The sequence below is a fragment of the Panthera pardus genome, unplaced genomic scaffold (genome assembly GCF_024362965.1).
Source record: "Panthera pardus isolate Hobbes unplaced genomic scaffold, ASM2436296v1 HiC_scaffold_10, whole genome shotgun sequence".
NCBI lineage: Eukaryota > Metazoa > Chordata > Mammalia > Carnivora > Felidae > Panthera > Panthera pardus.
In genome coordinates this window covers 31,752,269-31,775,222 of record NW_026526655.1, presented here as the reverse complement: position 1 = coordinate 31,775,222, position 22,954 = coordinate 31,752,269, and the positions used below count along the sequence as shown (strand labels likewise).

General features: G+C 42.4%; 1 long non-coding RNA gene across 1 annotated transcript; it reads left to right on the top strand.

Annotated features, from left to right (window-relative positions):
• The first annotated feature begins 7,841 nt into the window (after positions 1-7,841).
• Positions 7,842-9,712, top strand: LOC109265190 (uncharacterized). The gene is made up of 2 exons (XR_002079074.2): positions 7,842-7,945; positions 8,576-9,712. It is a non-coding gene; the product is annotated as an uncharacterized LOC109265190 (long non-coding RNA).
• Positions 9,713-22,954: the final 13,242 nt, after the last annotated feature.

The following is a 22,954-nucleotide window of genomic DNA, read 5'->3' as shown; positions in this document are numbered from 1 at the left end:
ACCCAGCCTCCAGCCCCTACTAGCCTACTCTTTCAGTCTTTTCCTCCTTCTCCCACTTTCCAGATTTTTTCTTTTCCCCCTCCTCAGTCCCGCCAGGAGCCCGGCAGCAACGTAGAGCATCCTCTGAGGAAGGGGGAGAAGAGAGGCTCTGACACTTATACCTGCGACAACAGATCTGGGGGTAGGGTTGATTATTATCATTCAATAGATGGGACAGTTGAGCTTCAAACCAAGATCTGATTCCAGAGTGGACGTTCTTAAATAGTGCACTAAAGTATATGTCAATGGTTCTCAGATCTTGGCATGAATGAAAAGTTTTGTTATATTTGTTAAATATGAGGATTCCAATGCCCTACCGCAGAGACTCTAAGTAACTTTTTTCTTTTTGCGGCGGAGGTCAGGAACCTGCGTGTTTAACGGCACTCAGGTGACCTTCTAATGCAGGGGAGACTCAGAACACACGTTGAGAGACACTGCTAAGAACTCTTTCATTGGGGAGGATCATTTGGAAGTGATCTAAGATTGAATCTTAGATTGATCTAAGATTGATCTAAGATCTGCATACATATACATACAGGAATTCATATTTTTAAAATACAACATGTGCTACTTCCCATGGAAAATGGATTTTATATGTTTGAGTTCTACGTTACCATGTGTAGTCTCTGTTCTGTGCACAGTGCGCTAGTAAACATAATATTGTTATTTAAAGCCTTTCACAATATAAGAAAAGAATTTGGTCTCTTTGCTAAGATTCAGAAATACTGCACAGACCTACACCATGGTGTTTCTGGTTTAGAAACCATTATAAAAAGCCATTTGTGGTCTCTGACAGTGGCTTTAATTAAGAAGAGTGCCTCTTCTCTAGTGGAAATTTCTGGAGGAAAAAAAAAAGTGAAAGAAAGTTCAGTTAAATGACAACTCTTGGAGGTTCATGGTTCCAAAGAGTTTTGTTTCTAAGTCAATCCTCATTTGTGGATGTTCTTTTGAAAGTAGTATAGAGGGTCACCCTCCTTCAGAAGCATAAAGCAGTGATTCAGTGGGTTCTTAGAAGTGGCTCTGAGTACCTGGGAGCAGGGAGACCCCTTGCAATGCTAGAGGTAAAGACTGCTAGAGTAAGGAGGGTCCCCAAAAGAAAACTCTTACTTCATGTTTTTGACTTCACTCAGCTTTTTCTGGGCTTTGGGTAGGAACCTGGCTTGATCCCAAGCCCACTCTCCCTCATACCCTTGAACAGTCCTGGTCAGGGGCTCAGGGGTTCTGTGGTTTCTCTCCTACATTTACTTAAATGACTTCTCCACACCCTGCACTCCACCCTGATGACAAGAGTTGTGGAGTGTTACCTGTGGAAATTTTGGTGCCAGACACACGGGGTTGAATCCTGGTGCTGTCGCTTATCAACTGGGGGAACTCAGGCAAATTTCAGTTGCTCTTCTGTGAAACGGAGATGATCACTCAGGATTTCTGTGAAAACCTGCATATATGTAGAGTTTTTAGTGGGGTGTCCAAAATATAGCAAATGGCTCCATGGACCTTTGTTATAATAAGATTAATTTCTACCTTAAACTAAAAGTTATTGTAGGCCATTAAATTCCACAAGATGGGCACATGTGTAATTTTTACTCAATGTGTATGTGAAACACCTATCCGGGCCCAGCAGTGAGTTCATCAGGCACGGCCCTGTCCTGGGGACCTTCCATTCTAAGGAGGAAAGTAGGCATTGGTCAAATACTGAGCATATCTTGGTAAGATAATATTCTTCCTAATTGATAAGCAAACAGAAGCTCGGAGAAGTTAGAGAATGGCATAAAATTCAAGGGCTGTACACAGCACATAAGAAATTGGAATACAATTCTGTCTTATTCCCAAATCCGCATTCCATCCATCACTATGTGGTTTCGGCAACAGAGGATTTATCTTCGTTGATTTTAAACCACCTTCTCTCTTTTTCTTAATGTTTATTTATTTTGGGGGGGGGGAGGGGCAGAGAGAGAGGGAGACAAAGAATCCAAAGCAGGTTCCAGGCTCCGAGCTGTCAGCACAAAGCCCAACACAGGGCTCAAACTCACCAGCTATGAGATCTTGAGATCATGACCTGAGCCGCAGTCAGACATTTAACCTACTGAGCCACCCAGGTGCCCCAACTACTTTCTCCACCACCACCATAGGGCCTGATTGCATTCTTCATACTATGTGTGTAAGCAATTTCTGACAGGATGATTATGATTTACTTAATGTTTGGGAAATGGAAAGGTGAGGAGAAACCTTTAATTCATGTGGTTTTGTTTGTTTCTTTGTGCAAACCCAAAATAAATAAACACAATTCAGAGACCTTTGGGAAGGTCTTACCTTTGGGAAGACCAAAGGTCTTAAAACCTGTATCAGGTAGTTATATTTACACCTCAGAAAGCAATAAATAGCTATAAATAAGTGTTTGATTCTACAAAGCACCCATTTATTAGGAGGGCACCATATTATGAAACATAACCAAATATCATACAATAACATAGATAAAAACAAGCTTGGATACATATCATGGCTCATGGCTAAGTTTGGTGTGGAAAAAGCTCATAATATTGCCTAACCAATGAAATAAAATCGTCTTGATTTTTAAAAAATTTTTTTAATGTTTATTTATTTTTAACAGAGCATGAGCAGGGGAGGGGCAGAGAGAGAAGGAGACACAGAATTGCAAGCAGGTTCCAGGCTCTGAGCTGTCAGCACAGAGCCTGATGCGGGGCTCAAACTCACAGACCGTGAGATCATGACCTGAGCCGAAGTCGGACGCTCAACTGACTGAGCCACCCAGGTGCCCCTTGATTTTCTTAACTTAATCTTTATAGTCATTTCTATGAAGTGGATAACTTTTGCTAAATAAAATCAGAGGAGAAGTGGACTCAAATAGCCACAACAAATATGTATGTACAATGAAATATAAAAATAGTCAAAAGACTTTTAACTATAGCCGTTGGGCTCAACTTCAGCATCTAATCTTTTCTAAGGAAGTTGTGGTTCTCTCTGCTCCAGATCACCCTCTAGTGATAACACACAGAGACCGAAATTAAGGCAGTAAAAAGGAAGTGAGAAAAAAAAGGAGGAAGGAAGAGTAGAATCTATAATCAACGAACTAGACCACAAAGGTGGGGTTGAAAACATTTCCATTCACACAGTCTTCCAAAGTCTTTTTGTTATGTTTTATTTTTTTGCTTTCAACTACTGTCATTGCAACACAGGAAATATGCTGAATAGACAGATCTATAGAGGCAGAAAGGAGATGAAGGCTGGGGAGAGACATGGGGGGTGACTGCTGATGGCAAGGGGTGATGCAAATGTTGCACAATTAGATTAAGGTGATGGTTGTGCAACCCCAAATATACTAAAACCCACTGGACTGCACACTTTAAACAGGTGACGTGTCAGTATTAAGCTATATCAATTAATACAATTTTAGTATCTTACTTTAGAAATTAGCAAAGAGGATCAGAAGGTAATAGCCAAACCTAAGATCACTTAAAAAAATACTAACAATGAAACAATAGCTCTTATTGGGACAGTTGGTAAAGGTCAGCTGGACCCATTGGGAAATGAATGCATCACTTCTCTCAAGGTACCAAGACCGACTTCATTAAATGTCTCCCTGAAGGATCCTCCAGAGCTTTACTAGGCCCCCAATCAACTCTACATCCTAGAGGCATGACAAAAAGCACCTGATGATAAGTTAACATAAATAATTTTAATTTTATACGGAATTTTCTACTTTAGCAATCATTTGGCATCGTCATACGTGCTGCTGACGGTTTTCAGAGAGGGAGCCCCCAAATGTCATAGGTCTCCCCAGTGTCTATCAAGAGTAAGTTGCAATCACAAGGGCATGCTTTAAAGGGGCTGTTTATTCTGCACAGCTCTTGTGTGGTTTTGGTTCCGGCAGTTTTCCTTTCTGTAAAGAATTCTCATTTGACATCTCAATAGGCAATCGTCATTTTAAATTTCATCCGAGTTTCTTCACATGTGCAATCACGATAGTCTTCACTGTGGATGGGTTGCAGTCTTTCTCTGCTTTTGTTTCTTTACAGAAGCCAACCTGGGTCTTACAGATTGGCCCAAGGGATTTTGTGAGCATCTACGATTGTGTGTACACACACACACACTCTTGTAGTGGAGAGTTTTTCTGGGTAGGGTCCACTCACTTCATCAGCTTCTTGAAGTGCTCTGGAAACAAATTAAGGTTCAGGAAGCTGGCTTCCCAGGGTCTAGTTCTTACCTGTGAGCTAGAAGGCCACTCACTGTCTTGATCCTTAACTACTTGGCAGCATCTTTGACGCTTACAGATTAGTATAGGTCTTTTCTGGATTTCTGATCACCTCCACTCAGATATATATGCATAAATTACATGTTGAATGATCTGCAGAGCCTTGCAAGTTTAGAAAACTGTAGATTAAAATGCTCGAATCTTGGGGTTTCCCCCCTCATTTCTGGTTGGGTGCCTGTGCCATACACTTTTAAAAATCAGGCTGAAAGGGGTACGTGGGTGGCTCACTCAGTTGGTCTGACTCTTAATTCTGGATCAGGTGGTGGTCTCACGGTTTGTGCAATCGAGCCCCACATCGGGCTCTATGCTGATAGCACGGGGCCTTCTCGGGATCCTCTCTCTCCCTTTCTCTCTCTGCCCCTCCCCTGCTCTCTTGGTCTCTCTCTCCGTGAATAAACAAACATTAAAAAAATACAAGCAAAGAGCAAAACATCTTAAAAAAATCAGGTTGCACATTCCTTGGTACAAACAAAACTTGTGTTGGAGTCAAATGCTTTTGACACAGTTTTTATTTACAGAGAATATGGAGGCAATGAGGTCCTCCTGTTTTTCCAGAAAGCCTCTAGATCCTCACTATTGCCTAAGATCACAGATCCTAAGGAAAGCCCAAATCCCCGCTCCTTCCCAGGACACAGAGGTGGGGCCAACTACTGCCCCCCCCCCCCCGCCCCACCCCTGAGAATTTCCCTGATCTTCCTCCAGGTGTCAGTAGAGGCTCACACATCTGCCTCCTTCCCTGCCCCCTCTGAGTCCATTCATAAAGTGGTGGGTGATTTGTGACCGCCTCACTGTGATTGTAGAGGGAAACAGCCATCTTTGCTTGTCTCTATACTAGATTTGTTTTTCTAATTTCTTTTTACTTGAAGGTTTACCAGCTGCTTTATTACCAGAGCGAGGCTTCCTTGCAGTCTCTTTTCTTTTTCCTCTCCCCCTCTGTTCCCCTCCTTTTTTGTTCCTAGAGACAATCAGTGTCTCTGGTCCCAGCTGCCACTGCTGATTTTTCATTACAGTTTAATTTAAAACTGGGATTGGAATGGAAATGTCTTTTTGCCATTTGGGGTTTGCGAGGCCTGTGGTTTTATTGCCAAAGGCACAAATGTTAGTTACTACTGTTTTTCCAGAGTTTGCTGGGGAGGGTGAGGAGGGGTTGGAGGGTGGGAGGGAAAGAAAGACAGACTGACCTAGCAGAAGTGGGAGGGAAATGAGAGGGAAAATCCCTCTCAGAGGCAACATTATTCTGTGTATTGTTTGGTTTGATGTTTTGAAGAAGAGGCTTTAGGTCAGGAGGAGGAGAAAATAGTGCTGCATTTCCCCAAATGAATGTTTATGCAGGTCAAATATCTTGTCCACCCTGGGATAGGAGACTGAGGGAGGGACATCTCTCTCTCTCTCTCTCTCTGTCTCTTTCTCTCTCTCTCTCTCTCTCTCTCTCTCTCTCTCTCTCTCTCTCTCTCACACACACACACACACACACACACACACACACACGTTCAATTTGAGACTGGCATGTTTATAGGAATGCTGGTTTTCTTTTTAAGTAATAGTAACAGCTCTGGCTAATTCACTTGACCACAGCTTTAAATGGGAACACCCCAGGAGGGACTAAACTGTAAATGACCTTGAGGGAAACAACTATTTATATATTTATATACTTTCACCTCAAAGGAGACATCAGGGATCTTTCACCACCGGCTTCTGTTTTCTCTCCCCTTTTATATTCTTCGGCTCAAGTCCTAGGGTTATTTACGAGGCTCCCCACAGTCACGAAGCCCAGTCCAGCTATGCGATTAATGTTTCCTACAGTCTCTTAGATGACTCTCCGTGACTTAATTGTTTTGATCAGATTAAAAAGCAAACAATCCTCTAAAATTGATGCCACCTTTGCCTCTCTCTGTGTAACATTACAGAGGAAGGACATTCTTCTTTAAAAGTAATCTTGAAGGAGGAGACGGAGAGGAGCTGAAGATTTTGCACACCTTCATTTAAATATTGAGCACCGGGAAGGAGTTGTTTCCCAGGTGTGGGGAATCTGCAGAATGTCTCATCTGTCATGCTAAAAACAATTACTGTCTCCCCTCCCAGCAAGAATCCGTTCTTCCTAGATACACCGGGTTTCGGATGTCAGGCTGAACGCTCCATTATCTCTACAGATCACGCTGACTCCTCACAAGGTGAGCGGTTCAACTTCCCCTCCAAATGGCCTCGGGCGGCTCTGAAATTGTGAACCTGTCTGGGGGAGACCCATCTCTCTGTCACACGGAGCAGCCCAAGACTTTGGGGCCTCGCGGGGTGCTTCGAGCCTCTGCTGCCAGCGTGCTCTTGCTTCGTGTGCTCTTGATTAACCGGTTAACGGGACATTTTATCCCAAAGCATTCGTTTTTCGGGGCCAGACGTTTCAGCCAGGTTCCCTCCCCCTCTCCCACTTGTCTGGTGGGTTCTGTTTCCATGCGGAGGGAGGAGGGAAGTGGCCCGGGAGCCCAGCAACCACCCCACAGACCTCTTTCCGAGACGGCTGCGGTTGTCTCTGCAACTGACGGGACATTCTAGCGGTTGGAATTTCCTTGCAGAAGCCCTGCCACTAACAGAAGTGCAGGTCTCCTTTCTGCAGTTCAGAGTTCAGGACACACAAAAGGGGAAAGAAAACAATAACAATGGAAACCATCTGAGCCCCAACAGCTGCCCTGCCTCCCCTTCCACGACAACGACGACAACAACAACAACAAGCACGACCACGACGACGACGACAACAACAACAAAAACAATAAGCACAACCACCCATCTCTCCCCCACCCTGTGCCTAATGTGGTTAATGCGCCCGGAAACCCTGCGTCGCTGAACTGCCCAATATGATAGGAAATATGTGCAGAGGAAATGCCTTCCCTGACCGCTGAATGAAGTCTGAGACTTCAAGGGGCTGATTGACATTTGAGGAAAACAGTTAGTTTTTGCATACGTGCGATCTTCCTAGATGAAGAAAATTCCACAGCTGTCACCTTTTGCTTGATCAGTCCGGCTGTCTAGGATGAATTTAATGCCAACCCGGGGACTGTGCGGGCCGGTCCACTTGGGTTGTGAGAAAACAGCTTACGTCTTCAAACGCTTTCCTGCTCCCCGATACCACATGGTGCAGTCACCTCCTCGCAAAGCACACACTGCAGCCAATTTTTCTTTCCGTGTTTACAGAGATAAATGCGGGGTGAGGCGGTGGGACCTATGGATTGATCATGCACTGTCCTGTGTGACAGGAAAATGGGTGTTTGATCTTGTTTTGTGCTATAAGAAACTCCTCAGAAATCTCTTGGAAAAAAAAAATCTCATAAACCTAGGTTAGTGGCCACATATGGGATCCATTAACTCCTCATTTCTGCTTGTTCTTAGCAAATTTTTGTCTGGTGACAACACATGAACTTTGGGGTGTTTTTGTTTTGCTTCACACCACAGAGAACTCTGTTGACTTGCTTCAGTTTTGAGAAAATATGCAGCACAAAGCAGGCTGTGGTCAGGTGAAACAACTGACAGCAAGTAGACTTGGGACGTGTGGTTCGTGGGGACGCAGGGGGACGTGTTCTTCAGATTTCAGGGGATTCCAGAGTTGCCGATGTTCTGGGAAGAATCTTCCTTTCGTGGTGAAACTGAGTAAGAGAAGCCTGGGTTCTCTCCCTAGCTCTATTCCTGTTTCACGGTGTAACTTCGGGAGATGGGTTTGGTCTGTCTTAGCTTCTAAATGCGTGTTTTCTAAATCTCGGACAAGGCAGCAACGTACTTCTTGCAAGACATGCCCTTAGCCCCAGGTTAAAAGGCGTTAAATAATTACATCATACCAATATTTGGAACTAAAGTCACTCATCTGACAGAAAACAGATTGGAGGATGTTAACTCTAAGAAGGAACACAGGATAAAAAATTGAGAAGAAAATTAGCTTTTACGTTTCTGTTTTAAGTAATTAATAAACCAAACACAACAATCAGTGCTTTTCACCCACACCCAGCATCAGGGGGCTTCAGACATTGCCTTTGAAGTGGGCCCCCAGTAGGGAGGACCCCACTGTTCAGGCTACTTTATAGTGGTAATATACTGTCTGGTAAAAACAGATGCCAAGAAATTGTGCAGATTGTATCTCCGAGCATCTGAAACCCTAAAACTTCAGGGGGCCAAGGAAGGTCCCAGGCTTTTGATTTTTTTTTTCTTAAAAAAAAAAAAAAGGCCCAAAGTATTAAATTGAAACAGGCACTTCATTTCTTTCTTTCATTTCTCCTTTCACCTCAGGAGACCTACGTTAAATTCCTCTTAGATCACAGCTAGACGTGGGTTTGATGGTCTCAAGCCACCTTTTCACTGTACATTCATCCCATAAATAGAAGATGAATAAAGATGTCAAACTCCATCCATATAATATTCTGACACACGTGGCTGTCTCTGTGAAAGAGGAGCTGGGATGAAGGAGGACTACAGTGGAGTCCACAGAACTGCAACATGCCTCGGTGAACTTACGCACACAAATAAGACCGTGTGGATTACCAGCCAATAGCTATGGAGCTTCAGCTGTCAACCTTATCCTGAATGGACATTTGTGGAAGGACAACGGTTGGGCTGGTATAGTGTGAGTTCAACGTGGGCTACTTTCCTTAAGCCACCGTCCTTAAATTTTGTGTTTTAAATAGTGGTTTTCCAGGCAAGCAAAGTCAGGTCTATACTTAAAGCAAGGGGTCCCAAGACCAGATTCAGTTCTTCACGTTCCGAGTAAAAATACATGGATCCTGATTCGGGGATTATACTACTAAGATTTATTCATCTTTCTGTGCCCTAGATAGGGAAAGAACCAAATCTAACAAGCAAGGAATACACTGCCAAATATTGATAATTCCTTCTCTGGAATACTCACAGCTATTTTTAGTGTGTTAATGTAAAAAGCCAGCGAGATGAAAAGTGAAGTGATCCGTTTCCAGAAGAAAAACCAGCCGAATCTTCATTAATAATTCCTTGTAGAATGCTCCATGGGCCTTTATCTGACAGCCTGACAAGCTGAACTAAACAACAGAGACTGTAGGAATGTAAAAGACATAATCTTAACACCAAACCTTCTGAAGATTTGGCTGTCATTTTACATTAAAGGCAAGGGGTAAAAACCTCCATTGAAACAGAAGGAGCTTGCAACCTGATTATAGTGCCAGAATTTAGTGAGAGAAAAAAAGGCAGGCATCTGAGTTAGCAAATGGTGGTATTGAAGAGTATTGAACTAAGCTTTCTTTCCACGTCTGGCTTGGGATTTTTGAGAGCCGAAGACGATGATGCGGGTATGATAAGACGCAATGTAGCTATTCCTGGGCCTAGTGACAAATCTTCGTTATCAATAAAAACTATGTAACCAGTGTTGGACGCGGTATAAAAGCTAACTCAAACACCTGCCTAGACTCTGTTTATGTTTCTATAGCAATTTACTCTTCCCGTGTCTTCTCAAACTATAGGGTCTCATTGGATTTTCATGATAATGCCATGGGGCAGTCAGCATAGACACTGCTGCCCTGTTCTACACGTGAGTAAGCCATCACTCAGAAATGCTAGGGAACTTGTCCCAGGTTAACTAGCTGGTAAGTATCTGGGTTGAGATCAGATCCAGGTTTCTTACTTTTATACCTGTGCTTCCAATATATTTTTAAAATGAAACCAAATGCAAGCAGCAGAGCTTGGATAGTCTAATGTCCACCGAAGGCCAAGATCTGCGGGAAAGAATTGGAATCAGCAAGAACAGAACAAAGTCAAAGAGCAAAGGACTATGGGAACACAAGTATATTGCTGCTCCTCTGAGTTGAGGGTCTTCTTGCCCATAATGTGAGCAAAATCAAGGTGAGAAATGGTCTGTTGTTGTGTATGGTTACTTTCCCCCAAATCACATGATAATTAGTAATAAAACACTAACAGTAATTCACTCTTAATAAAGCACTTACTTTATGTCAGGCTATATTCTAAGGTCTTTACAGTGATTGACTCATTTACTCCATATGAGATAGGTTTTAATCTTCTCCCCATTGTATAGCCACATCCTTCAATCTAAGAAAGAGAGAAAGAGAGAGAGAGACCGTGAGTGTAGGTGTAGGTGTGTGTGGCGGGGGTGGTGTGAAGGCATCTCTCTCCTCATTTTTTTTTTCTCACTTTATCAATATTTCCTGAAAACACCCTGTCATGTGTCCCCTTTGTTAATAACCCTCCAGTGCTCTCAGAGCAAAGGTTGGCTCGCAGCTTTCTCCCCTTCCTGCCGCCTGTCAGGAGAGGAAATCGCAACTTTCAGAGGGACCTGACACAGGGGGAACTGGATAGCACCGAAGGGTCAAGGGTAAGAATGCAGGGAACAGTGAGAAATCCCAGATAGTGTCCGGCCGGTGCTAGGCAGGAAAGGCTCCTTTACATGTGACTCCTCCTGTTTGCTATCTCTGGTTCCTGCAGGAAAGAAAACCACAGCAGATTTTGCTGTGACTGCGTTTGTGCACAGCTGTCCACGCTGCTAGAGAAATGCTGAGGGTTTCACGGGAGGTGCAACCCTAGACTGTGGGTTTTCCAATCTCCTGTGTACAGATGAGCCAGGAACTTTAACTGAAATTATGTGGTATTGGTTAAATAACACCAATTTCATGTATAATTCATCACCAGGCCCTATTGATCTAATAACCTAAATGGCAAATCACAAGGTGTGCATAGTAACAATGGTGTATGGTGAAATGCTTCATGAAAACAGCACGTGAAAAACCCTCCCTGTAAATTCTTCAAGAGGATTCCCTCCCACACATCTTATTCCAGACCAGGCTACCGACACCGTGAACAATGGGGTGTGAGGTGTTCACCTCCCTTCCTTCTCCATCTGTCTTGGCTTCTGCTGTGCCAGGAGGACTTGACCTTTGATGAGAAGACACCTCCCCCTAAAGGTCAGGGTGACCTGACGTCCGTCACCCCTCGGCCTGTTCTGCTTGGGGTTAAGGTTGCCCCAGTTAGGAAAGATGACCAGATACAGGCAACAAAATGACAGACCGGGAGGTCATGGGTTAAAGGTTTGGGCATCGATGTTTTGCTAGTGATGTTTCTAATTCCCATTAACTCTCATGAAGAATTATGTGTGTGGCATGTGAGGAGAAGACACAGTTATTAACTGAGGCTTTCTCTCCTACAGGCAGTGAATGCTGCTATTTATTAATGAAGCTGCACTTTCCCAGAGCATGTAATGGTAAAGATCATAGAATTTTAAACCTAGAATGGGCATTAGAGATCATTTCGCCTAACTCTCTCCCTTTAAAGATGAGGAAACAGGTCTAGTGAGGCTAATCACTTACTCGAGGAAGGTCACTTACTTAGTGGCAGAGTGAGGGCTACACCCCTAGTTTATTCCCTCCCTCCACTGATGCCATGCTGACAAATTAACAAGTATTAAATAGCTGGTAAGACCTCAGGAGCCAGAGTGTAATGTTAAAGCTGCATCGCTTCGAGTGTGCATGGAATCTGAGGCATATTTAGTGGCCAGAGGCTATGAGCAAGATATCTTTTAAAAATGCAAATTGCTATCTACTAAATAAAATGAGTGTAAGTCTTAGGAAGTTCCTTCCACTGGAGCTCGTAGGCAATAGTGTTAATTAGTCCGAGGGCATGGGTCCAATTTCCATAAGGGCCAATTAGCTTCACACAATGGGAAAAAGAGACTGATTCCCAGACTTGGACCGTACCCCAAACTCTGTCTGCCAGGTCCCCGGGGAAACCAGGTGAGACTGTGAGGGGGACAGGGCACATATCCCCTGCCCTTGCTGGGAAAACAACTCAGGGCGTTTCTCAGTGGACTCACCTTACATTCAGGGCAGAGCTTTAATAAAATGTTTTATTAAGGCTGAAAGCCAGGGATTGCTTGGAGCACATTTTCACATTCATTCTCTTCACATCATTGAATAATGGTAACAAAAGGGATTTTTATTCTAGTTTTGCAGATTAGGACCTAAGACCCAAAGAGATAAAGTTATCTTTTTTGTTGTTGTTGTTTAAATCCAATTATCAGGCAATGAGAGAACATCAGATTCAAGACCTAAATCTAGGTCTTCTGAACTTCCCAGTAAACCAGACATCACAGCTACTTACAAGCACAGAGCTACCACTTTGCTGACACAAACAGAAAAATAAAAGCATTTTGAGTTGCATCCAGGTGCTAGGTCGTGGCTCAGCTGGAAAATCAGCTTCTTTCCGTGATTGGGCCAAGGATAAAAAAGAAACATGTGGTCATGATTTCACAGCAGTTTTCTTGGGCAAAATATAAACAGGCATAAACGAGAGGTCTTCTGTGGTCCTGCCTGCAAGGCCTCAGCCCTATTTCCCAAGTCAAAACCCAAGACCTGTTGATGAGGACAGAGGGCAGGAAGGAGTGGCCATAGGTGAGACAAACTTGAAGATAAACAGGTGATGGCACATCACGGGTACTTATGTCCACGTGGCTCTTTAGGTCCTTTATTGTCTTGCTTCAGGCCATGCTAGTTCATGCGAAGTCAACATAGTTAACCAGATAGACTTTGTCCTTTTCAGGAATGACTAACAGTTTGTCAATATCAAACACAGAGAGTCAAACAGAGGCGCTGAGGGGCTACAGATGTGAAGCGAAGCCAAGCAACTAAATAGTAACCTTAGAGCTCCAAGAGCAACAGAGGCCAGACACTTCCTGCCATTCCCCCCAAAGTAAAGTCAACTTTAAGCATCACAGAAATGGCACCTCGTTTTAACTGTGGTGTCTTTTGACAACTTGAACAAATCAGCATTGTTGAAAAAGGTTTTTTACCCATTACTACACGATTCAGCCGGCACGTAGATTAAATTCTATCTCATCAAGGAATTTCTAGCCATGTTGCAGAGAGGTTGGGCAGCTTCTTTTTCACTCCTACCTGCGGTATTTTATTAAGTGGTTATGGTTTCCTTGAGACTTACATTCATCAGGGAACAGAAAGCAGCCAAGACAAGCAGTAACAGCTGCTCAAAGGACAGGGCGAGGCCACCTCTCCCATTCTTTTTCCTGGTGCCTCACATCCGTTCGGGTGGGAGTTCTTCTCAGATAGGCTAGCACATTTCTCTCTTTGTGTTCATACCAGAGGCCTGATCTCATCGGCTTGTTCAGTGCTAGGATGGTAAGGCTGGGAATTACAATTAAGAACCTACTGACGATCAGGTTGTTTGATGTTAGTGTAAGAGAAAGGTAAAAATTGTTGGGAGAATTTCCGGGGTCATCTAGCCCTCAATCCTAGCTTGCCATTCTCTTCCCCATCTCTCGTCATGGGAAATTCAGTTCCTCCCAGGGAAGCTGATTCTAGTTTGGGCCAGCTCTAGTTGTGATGAAGTTGTTTCTTAAAAATAAGGAGACCACTTCTTGCCATGGCTCTGGTTCTGCCATGTAGAGCCCACCTTATAGCCAATTCTGTACTAACACCCAGCTTATTGAGGTGCCTGCATGGCTTAGTTGGTTAAGTGTCCAACTCTTGATTTTAGCTCAGGTCATGATCTCATGGCTCATGAGATTGAGTCCCATGTGAGGCTCGGCACTGACAGCATGGAGCCTGCTTGGGATTCTCTCTTCCCCTCTCTCTCTACCCCTCCCCTGCTCATGTGCACTCTCTCTTTCTCTCTTTTTCTCAAAATAAATAAACATTAAAAAAAACCCAGCTATCTTTAATTTCTGAATTTATTCATTAATTCATTCAGTCTGCATTTTATAGTGTCTATGGTGTCATGTATGACGTTAACTAGACCTGCATCCCCACCTAAGGGCTCTTCAGTCCATTTGTGTTCATTTCTTTCGTTCAATCTGAAAACACTCAGTTTTCTCAACTTTTTGTAACACAGAGAGGCCTCCACAATCTGGATCTCCTCTTCCAGACTTCACAATGAAAACACTCTTGCTAAGAAGAGTTATTGAGGGTCCACTGTGTAGTAGGCCCAGAACTAGCCCCTATAATATTCTCCACTTCCTGCAAGGTAGTCATTGTCAGACTGGCTTTTGCCATGAGGAACTGTGGCTCAGAGATAAAGTAACTCTTCTTGATTACTTTATCAGAGATAAATACATTCTTGGTGTGGATGAGCCAATAGCTGATAGGTGGGATGTTTGTACAGACTCTAAAACTTCCAGTTTGAGGGTGTTCCCTTAAGGGGTAGCATCTGTAAGTGATGAAGTATGTCCTTTCCATGTACCCTGTCCATGGCAGACAAGACCATCTGCTCCCTCCCGGCATAGCAAACAGTTCTTAGTGTTAACCCCTTTCTTTTGACAATCCATTATATTACATAGTTACACATACTTCTACATTATACTACATAGTTAAGTACATTGATAGCCCACATGAAATGCATTTTCCAGTGTAAAATTTCTGAAGAGATTTAAAAAATCATGTGCTTTCAAAATACAATTTTTTGTAAGAGTAACTCATTTAATTTATGATTGGCAATCCTTTCTTGGCAAACATCACACACATTCAGGAATTCTTATAAAATGAGAGAATCTGGGGCTCCTGGCTGGTTCAGTCAGGGGAGTGTGCAACTTTTGATATCGGGGTTGTGAGTTTGAGCCCCACAGTGGCTACAGAGATTACTTAAATAAAACTTAGGGGTCCCTGGGTGGCTCAGGTGGTTAAGCATCTGACTTCAGCCCAGCTCATGATATCACAGTCTGTGGGTTGGAGCCCTGCATCCATCTCTGTGCTGACAACACAGAACTTGCTTTGGATTCTCTGTCTCCCTCTTTCTCCGCCCTTCCCTTGCTTTCTCTCTGTCTCTCTCTCTCAAAAAGAAACATTTAAAAATAAATAAGAGAATCTAAACTATACATTTTTTTTCAGATGTAATTAAATATTTATGAACACTAAATATAACAAATAATGAAGTTGACATGATACATTTTGTAGATGTTTAATTAAACATTTATTCAATTTATCAATTTTGTATTTTGGAAACAGTAAATCTTTTGAGACCTTCAGATAAGCCTTTGAGAAGAACAAGCCTACAAGTGCCATGTTATTAGTGACTAAATAATAGTGGGTCTTTCACATTCTTTGGGGATAGAAGAGCTGATACAGACGTGTGTGGCTTATGATGGCAATAGCTGTTTTTGGAAACCACATTGTTGGTTTTCCTTTCTCTGGCCCAGTGTGGCTTCTTTTGGTTGCCTTGTCTGCCCATCTTATATGTGCTTGAAAGCAGATAAAAGGGGACTCTTTCAGACAAAACTTTGTGGGTCTTTTGGCTTTTCTTGATCACCATCTTTCTCTGCTGAGAAAATTGCTCTTTTGCTTACAGTCTTGGATGAAAAGTTGACCTGATGCATCTGGTTTCACGAACAGCCACTGAGGGGCTGGATAATGCAAGCTGAAAGTGGGGAGTTCACTTGGCTCCTGCTCAATAGGAAACAGGAGAAAGGAAGGAGCCAGAGAAATTCCCCATCCTTTCTCCCTTTTTGCATCCCTTCCGGAGAAGTCCTAATTGCCAAACAGACATGCCTGCTATGCTTCTTCATGATTTGTGAAACAGGGCCAGCATACACAGGCATCTCGTGTTGATTTGCGTCTTCCTTTATCTTCTATCCCTTTTTCTTTTACCACCCCCATACCCTGGGTTTGTACTTTGGTTCTTGCCCCTGGCTCGACCTTCTAGAGAACCCGGTTAAGAGTGCCAAGCACCAAGTTGTCATTCATGGATTTTATACTGAGTTGCTTTCCTTGACTTGTTTTTTAAACTGTGTCCTGTGTACCTTTCCAGATTCTGATGATTGCCTTTTGTTTTCCTGCTGGTTTTCACTTCCAGCTCATCCCTGGATATCGGGTTTTTTTAATAGGGTAGACCTAGAAAATGTTAAACTTCCTATTGACTAAAACATCCAAGGCTGTGAAACTAGGTCTCTCTTATATTGCCTATTTTTAGTTAGGTTTTTAAGCACAATTGTAAGACCTTTTATTTATCCCTGTTAAATTTGATCATTTTAGTCAGTTCATTATTGTTCTTGCCTGTCAAGAACATTTAGAAACCTGATATCATTATTTTCCATATATCTGATATTCATAAATTTGAGCCTTTTTTTTTTTTTTTTTTTTGGCCTTCATTCAGCGATATTAGATTATACAGTCCATGGTGGATGAAAGATCCTGCGACAGGGGCACCTGGGTGGCTCAGTCGGATAAGCGTCTGACTTTGGCTCAGCCCATGACCTCATGGTCTGTGGGTTTGAGTCCCGCGTTGGGCTCTGTGCTGACAGCTCTGAGCCTGGAGCCTGCTTCGGATTCTGCATCTACTTCTCTCTCTGCCTCTCCTCTACTCACACTCTATCTCCCTCTCTCTCAAAAGTAAATAAACATTTTTAAAAAATTAAAAAAAAAAAAAAAGATCCTGGGACAACATGTAGAAAACTCTCAAGCCCTAGTCCTCACCATTTAGCCATATTTGTTTATTTATTTACTAATTCAATTGTCCTTTGCCTTCAGGCAAAGGAACTCAATTCCATTGCACAAACATACATTTGATGATTGCCTAATTTGGGCAAACCACAGTGTTGTATGTCTCTTGTTGGGACACAAAAATAAATAAGATATTGGATAATTTTTATTGGTGAGAATTTCTGTTCTTTACAGGAAGACAGGTGTGTGGTAGAGCTATTACAGAAGAAACTGGCCTTCTGGGCGCTCAAATCCTATAGAATGGCGACTACCTATTTCTTCTCCATGAAATGCTGGCTCTGATGAAGGAAAAAAGAAATGCAGTTTAAGAACACTCTAAGAAACTAGATAAACTAGGGGAAGAATCACCTTCTCCCACTGAACATTGAGTTTACAAAGAAGGTGTGAATTTAGAGACTAAAATAACCTCCTGCCTAAGCACCTACCCATGTCGATGAAAATCCTTTGCCAATTCACAAAGTCCTTTCGTGGTTGCAAATGACTCTGTCACAATAATTGTTTCCTGTCAACTTTTAAGGCAAGAGTGAGAGGTTTATTGAATGGCAAGGAGATCATCTGGCATTTCTCGTTTAGTATCTGGAATTTCAGCAAATGTCAAACACACACTTCTTAGAAGGATAAAGAGAAAAAGTCGCTGGGAAAAGAAAACTAAAAGAGAGACTATTGGAAAATAACATTTCATGTGTATTCTCAGAAGTATGTAAGAACTGGTCTTCAGTTCGTTATTCCCATTTAAAAGTGAACTTTTGGGATGCCTGGGTGGCTCAGTCGGTTAAGCGTCCAGCTTCAGCTCAGGTCATGATCTCGCAATTTGTGACTTCGAGCCCCGCATCCGGCTCTGTGCTGACATCTCAGAGCCTGAAGCCTGCTTCGGATTCTGTGTCTCCCCCCTCTCTCCGCACCACCCCTGCTTGTGTTCTCTCTCTGTCTTTCAGAAATGAATAAACATTAAAAAATAAAAGGTGAACATCCGTTGCAGTCTGAGGAAGATGCTATTTCTAAGAAATGGGAGCAAAACTAGGACTCAAAACCATAGAAACAAGCACCTGGATAATTTACAAGGTATCACGATGAAACATGCAGAAAAATGGAAACCAGAACCTATTTTGATATGTAAGTCTGAGGATAGCTTCAAGAAAAGCAAGGCCATCATGAATGGGGGGACTCAATTCCAAAAAAATGCCATTGGCTAGCATTCACCAGGATGCCCACTGAACATGGAGGAGATCAGGGCATTGATTTTTGTAACTCAAAAGGCCCTGAACTCACAGACATGTCTTCCTCCCCTCTTGCCTCTTTCCTCCTACTGTAATGCCTCCGTCTTGTAGAATATTGCTAACTGATTGAAATCCTTGTGAGAAACTCAGGCAACCGGTAACCACATAAGCACATGCAAACATACATAGCACACACATGCGGGGAGAATATTTCATTAATGATCCGTTAGACATTGAAAGCTCAAACTTCCCTCCTGACACCGGGCTCTAGTAGAACCGGGATGGGGAGACATGGTGGTCCCAGCAGCTTCCTGGGGGTGGCCTCAGGGGTGGCAGCTCAGCAGCATATTCGACCACAGGGAACTGGAGAGGAGGAAAAACCGGAAATATCACACTGTTTGCAACTCAAATAAATCCCTCAGGATTTATGACTTAATCTTAGTGCAGCATCACTGAAAGAAACCCAATCCAGTTTCAGTTAACTGAAAGTAATTGAAAAGAAACTTTAATCTTGACTTGTTCTCTCAAGGAACACTAAAGGGATCCAGTTCATAATCTACAGAAATACATGGGAAAATCCCCTTTCTTCTCCTTTTTAGTTCTTTTCCTCCCACGACACGCACACGTGGGGTCTCTGGAACTTCTCTTTCCCCAAGCTTCTCACTCTCAACCCTCTGTCCCCTTAACTCTCAGACACCTACCTGCACAGTCGCCTTTCTCCTTGCCCTGGAGCCGTGCAGGCGTACCTGTCTATGCTGTTGGAAGAATGCGGACACTGCACTCCCTGCGGAAGGAGCTCAAGTACCCCACTCACTGACTCTCCCCGCTTCTTAGTTCCTTTTGTAGCATTGCCAGAGACAAAATGGGACACCTAGTTAAATTAAGAATTTTAGTAAGAGACAAATAATTTTTTGGTGTAAGAATGTCCCACATACTGCATAGGACATACTTCTACTGAAAATGACACTTGTCATTTATCCGCAACTCGAATTCAAATAGATGTCCTGTGTTTTCATTTTCTAAATTTAGCAACCTTATTATTTTGGGAGAACATTACCCACCAAGAAAAGTGTTCACATCAGAGAAACAAGTAAGATACCTTTTTAGAAACTTCCAGAGCTATCTAAGAGGAAACTGAAGTAATCTAGAATTTCTACAGAATGGGGCAGAGAATACTCCTTTATCTTTTTTTTTTTTTTAATTTTTTTTTTTAACGTTTATTTATTTTTGAGACAGAGAGAGACAGAGCATGAACAGGGGAGGGGCAGAGAGAGAGAGGGAGAAACAGAATCTGAAACAGGCTCCAGGCTCCGAGCTGTCAGCACAGAGCCTGACGCGGGGCTCGAACTCACGGACCGCGAGATCGTGACCTGAGCCGAAGTCGGCCGCTCAACCGACTGAGCCACCCAGGCGCCCCTCCTTTATCTTGTTATTGTGGACACGAATCACTGTGTCCTGCTTCACCAACAGGGAGATGATCAGCCAGAATTAATTCACATGTATAAAGTAACTATGTTTCCACACTCAGTCTAGAAGTTTGGGATCTACCTACCATAGTAGTTGCTATGCAAGAATTCATACAAAATCTGCATTTTTGAGTGTAATTGAAAGATTCCAGTGTTATCTTTAAAAAAAAGTGTCCTAAACACCTATCAGTAGTATTAATTGCACGCTAAATTTCATGAGTCTGTGAGTTTGGTCTTCACATAAATGCATGCGGATGCCGACATGGGAATGCAGTCTCCTTTTCCAAGAGTCACCTTGGAAGGTAATGAATTTAATGATGTTGCTCCAAACATGTCGGATACTCTCCAGCCGTTTTCAGCACCTGCTTCTGGGCCACATGGAAGAATCACTCTTCTTGTTTTATGTTCTCTCTTTGTTTTGTCTTCAGACTGTATTCTCCAGCTGGCTCTTCGGCTCGTCCCACCCTGCTTGGTTCTAAATGACTTTTGGCTATCTCCAAAAGGTCATAGCTATCCTCCAAGGATGAAGATTCACAACCATTGGGAATACCGTGACACCTCAATTAACAAACCCCCTGGGAGCAAAGCTCTTCTATAATAAAGTGCCCATATTAAAAACGAGATTAACTCCTTATAAATCATACAAAACAGAACCACCTGCAAGTGCTAACTGGACAAAAACGCCTTCTCAACAAGCTTCTGTTTGTCCCCGTCCCATTCAAAGCAAAGAGGTCGATTCTACTCCAAATGGTAAGTCTGGGGAGAGGGCCATTTTGCCCACCTCCCCTCCCTGTTAGGTGCTGTTCCCCCCACTATAAACCCCCACCCCAGTGGCAACCCCTCCTGCCTGTGCCCCCTACCCCCAACTTCAGGTACCCAATACTTTTCCACGCTAACAACCATAAAGAATTTACACCTACTGATTCATGACCGGATTCTATTTCACTGGGAATTCATTTATTCAAAACTAGTTATTTAGAAGAAATTTTAGTCAATATGTATGTTTTTTAATCAGCAACTGAAAGATGGTTGGTATTAAAATCTTTGTCCCTGATACAGGGAGAGTCAAGCATCATCAGGCATATGTGGATACATTTTAAGATATGAAGACGCATAAGAAATTATTGTCCACTCCTGGGTGATCAACCTGATTTGGAAGAGAGTGGAGAAAGGGTCAAAAGCATTATCTTTTATACTCAGGTGGTTCCCTCCGTCTTAGTGAGGACGAAGGCGAGCCAAGTTTAGGTTTCTGGAAGCCTATTTCTCAGGGCAGCTGGGAGTAGAGCAGCCTGTGAGGATCGCCCCTGACACTGTAGTGTCTAAGAAAGCAAATGTCTCAACATGGCAGAGGGCAAAATGAAGCAGGCATATGGGTTTTGGTGGATGTGCTTCCCCATCTGTAAAAAGAACAAGGTAATAGCTGCTCCATCTTCAAATCTAGGAAACCCTTCAAATCCTTTTTGCATGACTAATCACATCACTGTCAACAGGACAAATTACATGATATCCTAATTTACATCACGGACACTGTCAAAACCAATCCTCTAGTCAGCCTTAAGATTAGCACAATATCTTTTATTCTTGTTAATATTTCTTAACCAAATTTGGGGCAACCATCAAAAGATTTGGTATACAGTTACCTTGATTCTTTCCCTTTAAAAAAGTAAACTTCTAGCTGGCACCCTGCTGAGAACATCCAGCCTTTAGAGGTTCAGGAAAGTGACAGGTGGGGCTGATGGGGGTTGCTTAAATGGCATTCATTCTTGTATATTCAGGGAGAAATGGAGGTGTTCCTGCCCTATTCATGTCTCCCTCTAGGGCATAAAAGCAGGAATAAGCAAAATGATGATGCCTTGTGATGATGAATAATAATAATGCAAAATCGCAATACCTGTCTTCAGATTGTGATGGCAGTTTCTCAGTCTTTTTGTATGCAGATGAAAAGGTGGATTTTTATAGCAAATCTCCCTTCAGACCCAAATGCCTTCCCACATCTCACACCCACTCCCAAACACACACTCACACTTGGGGGTTGGGTAGGTGACTTAAAATTAGGATGTCAGGAAAGGTATCAAATTGATTTCGTATTCTTCAAAAGCCTATCCTGATCATTTTAGTTGGACATATTTCTATAATTGTTAATAACAGGCATTTATTGAGTCTCCAAATAATCTGTGTTGAAATTGTGGAAAATGAAACAAATGGTCGTAGTGACTATTTCTTGATGAATGTATCTTCTGAAAGCTTAAATAGAAATGAAAAACACATACCTAAGAACAAAATGAATGACATCTTTCTGTACCTAAAGGCAAGGAAGAAATGATAGTGCTTAAATATGTCAGTGTGAATGGTGTGCCACAAAATCTTAATTTTTATCCAATTCCAAACCGCTTGTTAGTTCAAATCCTTCAGAACCTCTAGGATATGTATTTTGTATTGCCTTCTCCAAAGGTCTCTCAAATTGATGTATTAAAATAACTTGAGCTGAAAATAATATCTAACCTTTCTCGTTGGTTCAAACTCCTTTCTCTGAGGGTCTCTTCTGTGGAATATCTAATTTTTGCAGTCAACTGCAAACCAGTTCCTTTTGATTTTTACACTTGGTAAACAGGGGAACACCCTGAAGATGACTCTAGAAAATTCTAGCGTGTGTGAAAATCATCATCAAGGTGACAGGATCCACTGTTTTGACTCTTTAATTGATACCTGAGAAAATGAGGGAAATCAATTTATGCAGACCATGTAGCAAAACCGACCTTCCAATTCAGAGCTAGAAGATACTCTGAGCGTAATGCTTCATATGATGACTACATTAAAAAATTGGCTTTGTAAATTAATAACCAATTTGGATTCCTAATAGATCTTTTAAAAAAGGAAGGAATGATCAAATGAGTACAATCTATGTAGATTAGGGATTATAATGTCTTTTTCTATGGAAAAATTATTAATGTTTTAAACATGGGTTTTAAACATAGATATGCTAATATTTGTACTGAGAGGAAGATGAGCAAAGCCGAGCTTAATAAGCAGGGAGCGAAGCAGGGAGACAAAAAGGCAGCATGATGAAAAATAAGAATGTTTTGGAGAAACTGGACAAACCAGCAGGAGAACTTGTTCAAGGGAAAAAGTATAAAAGCCAAGGGAAAAAATGAGGTGCAGGGATTATGTAGCTGATCAGAGAGCTCTGGCCACAGGAGAATAAAAGCTAATTAAGGAAAAGAAAATTTCTAAAGGAGAATAGAGCCATAGCATTGGAATTAGTATAGCTGTGTATGGTTTATATACTTCAACATAATTTCCCATAATAGCAAGGTGGTTTTTCTTTACTGCCTGTTACCAAACAGTGTCCAGAGTAGTTGTATACGGCCAATCATTGAAGTCTGGGAGGGTATAAATGGTGGGTCCCAGGTATATAGTCTTTGGGAGTTGATATTAGAAATTTACTACAGGTAGATTACCAAGAAATGCTCCCATGGAGTTACCTTGAGCTTCTGATAACTCCAGTGTCCC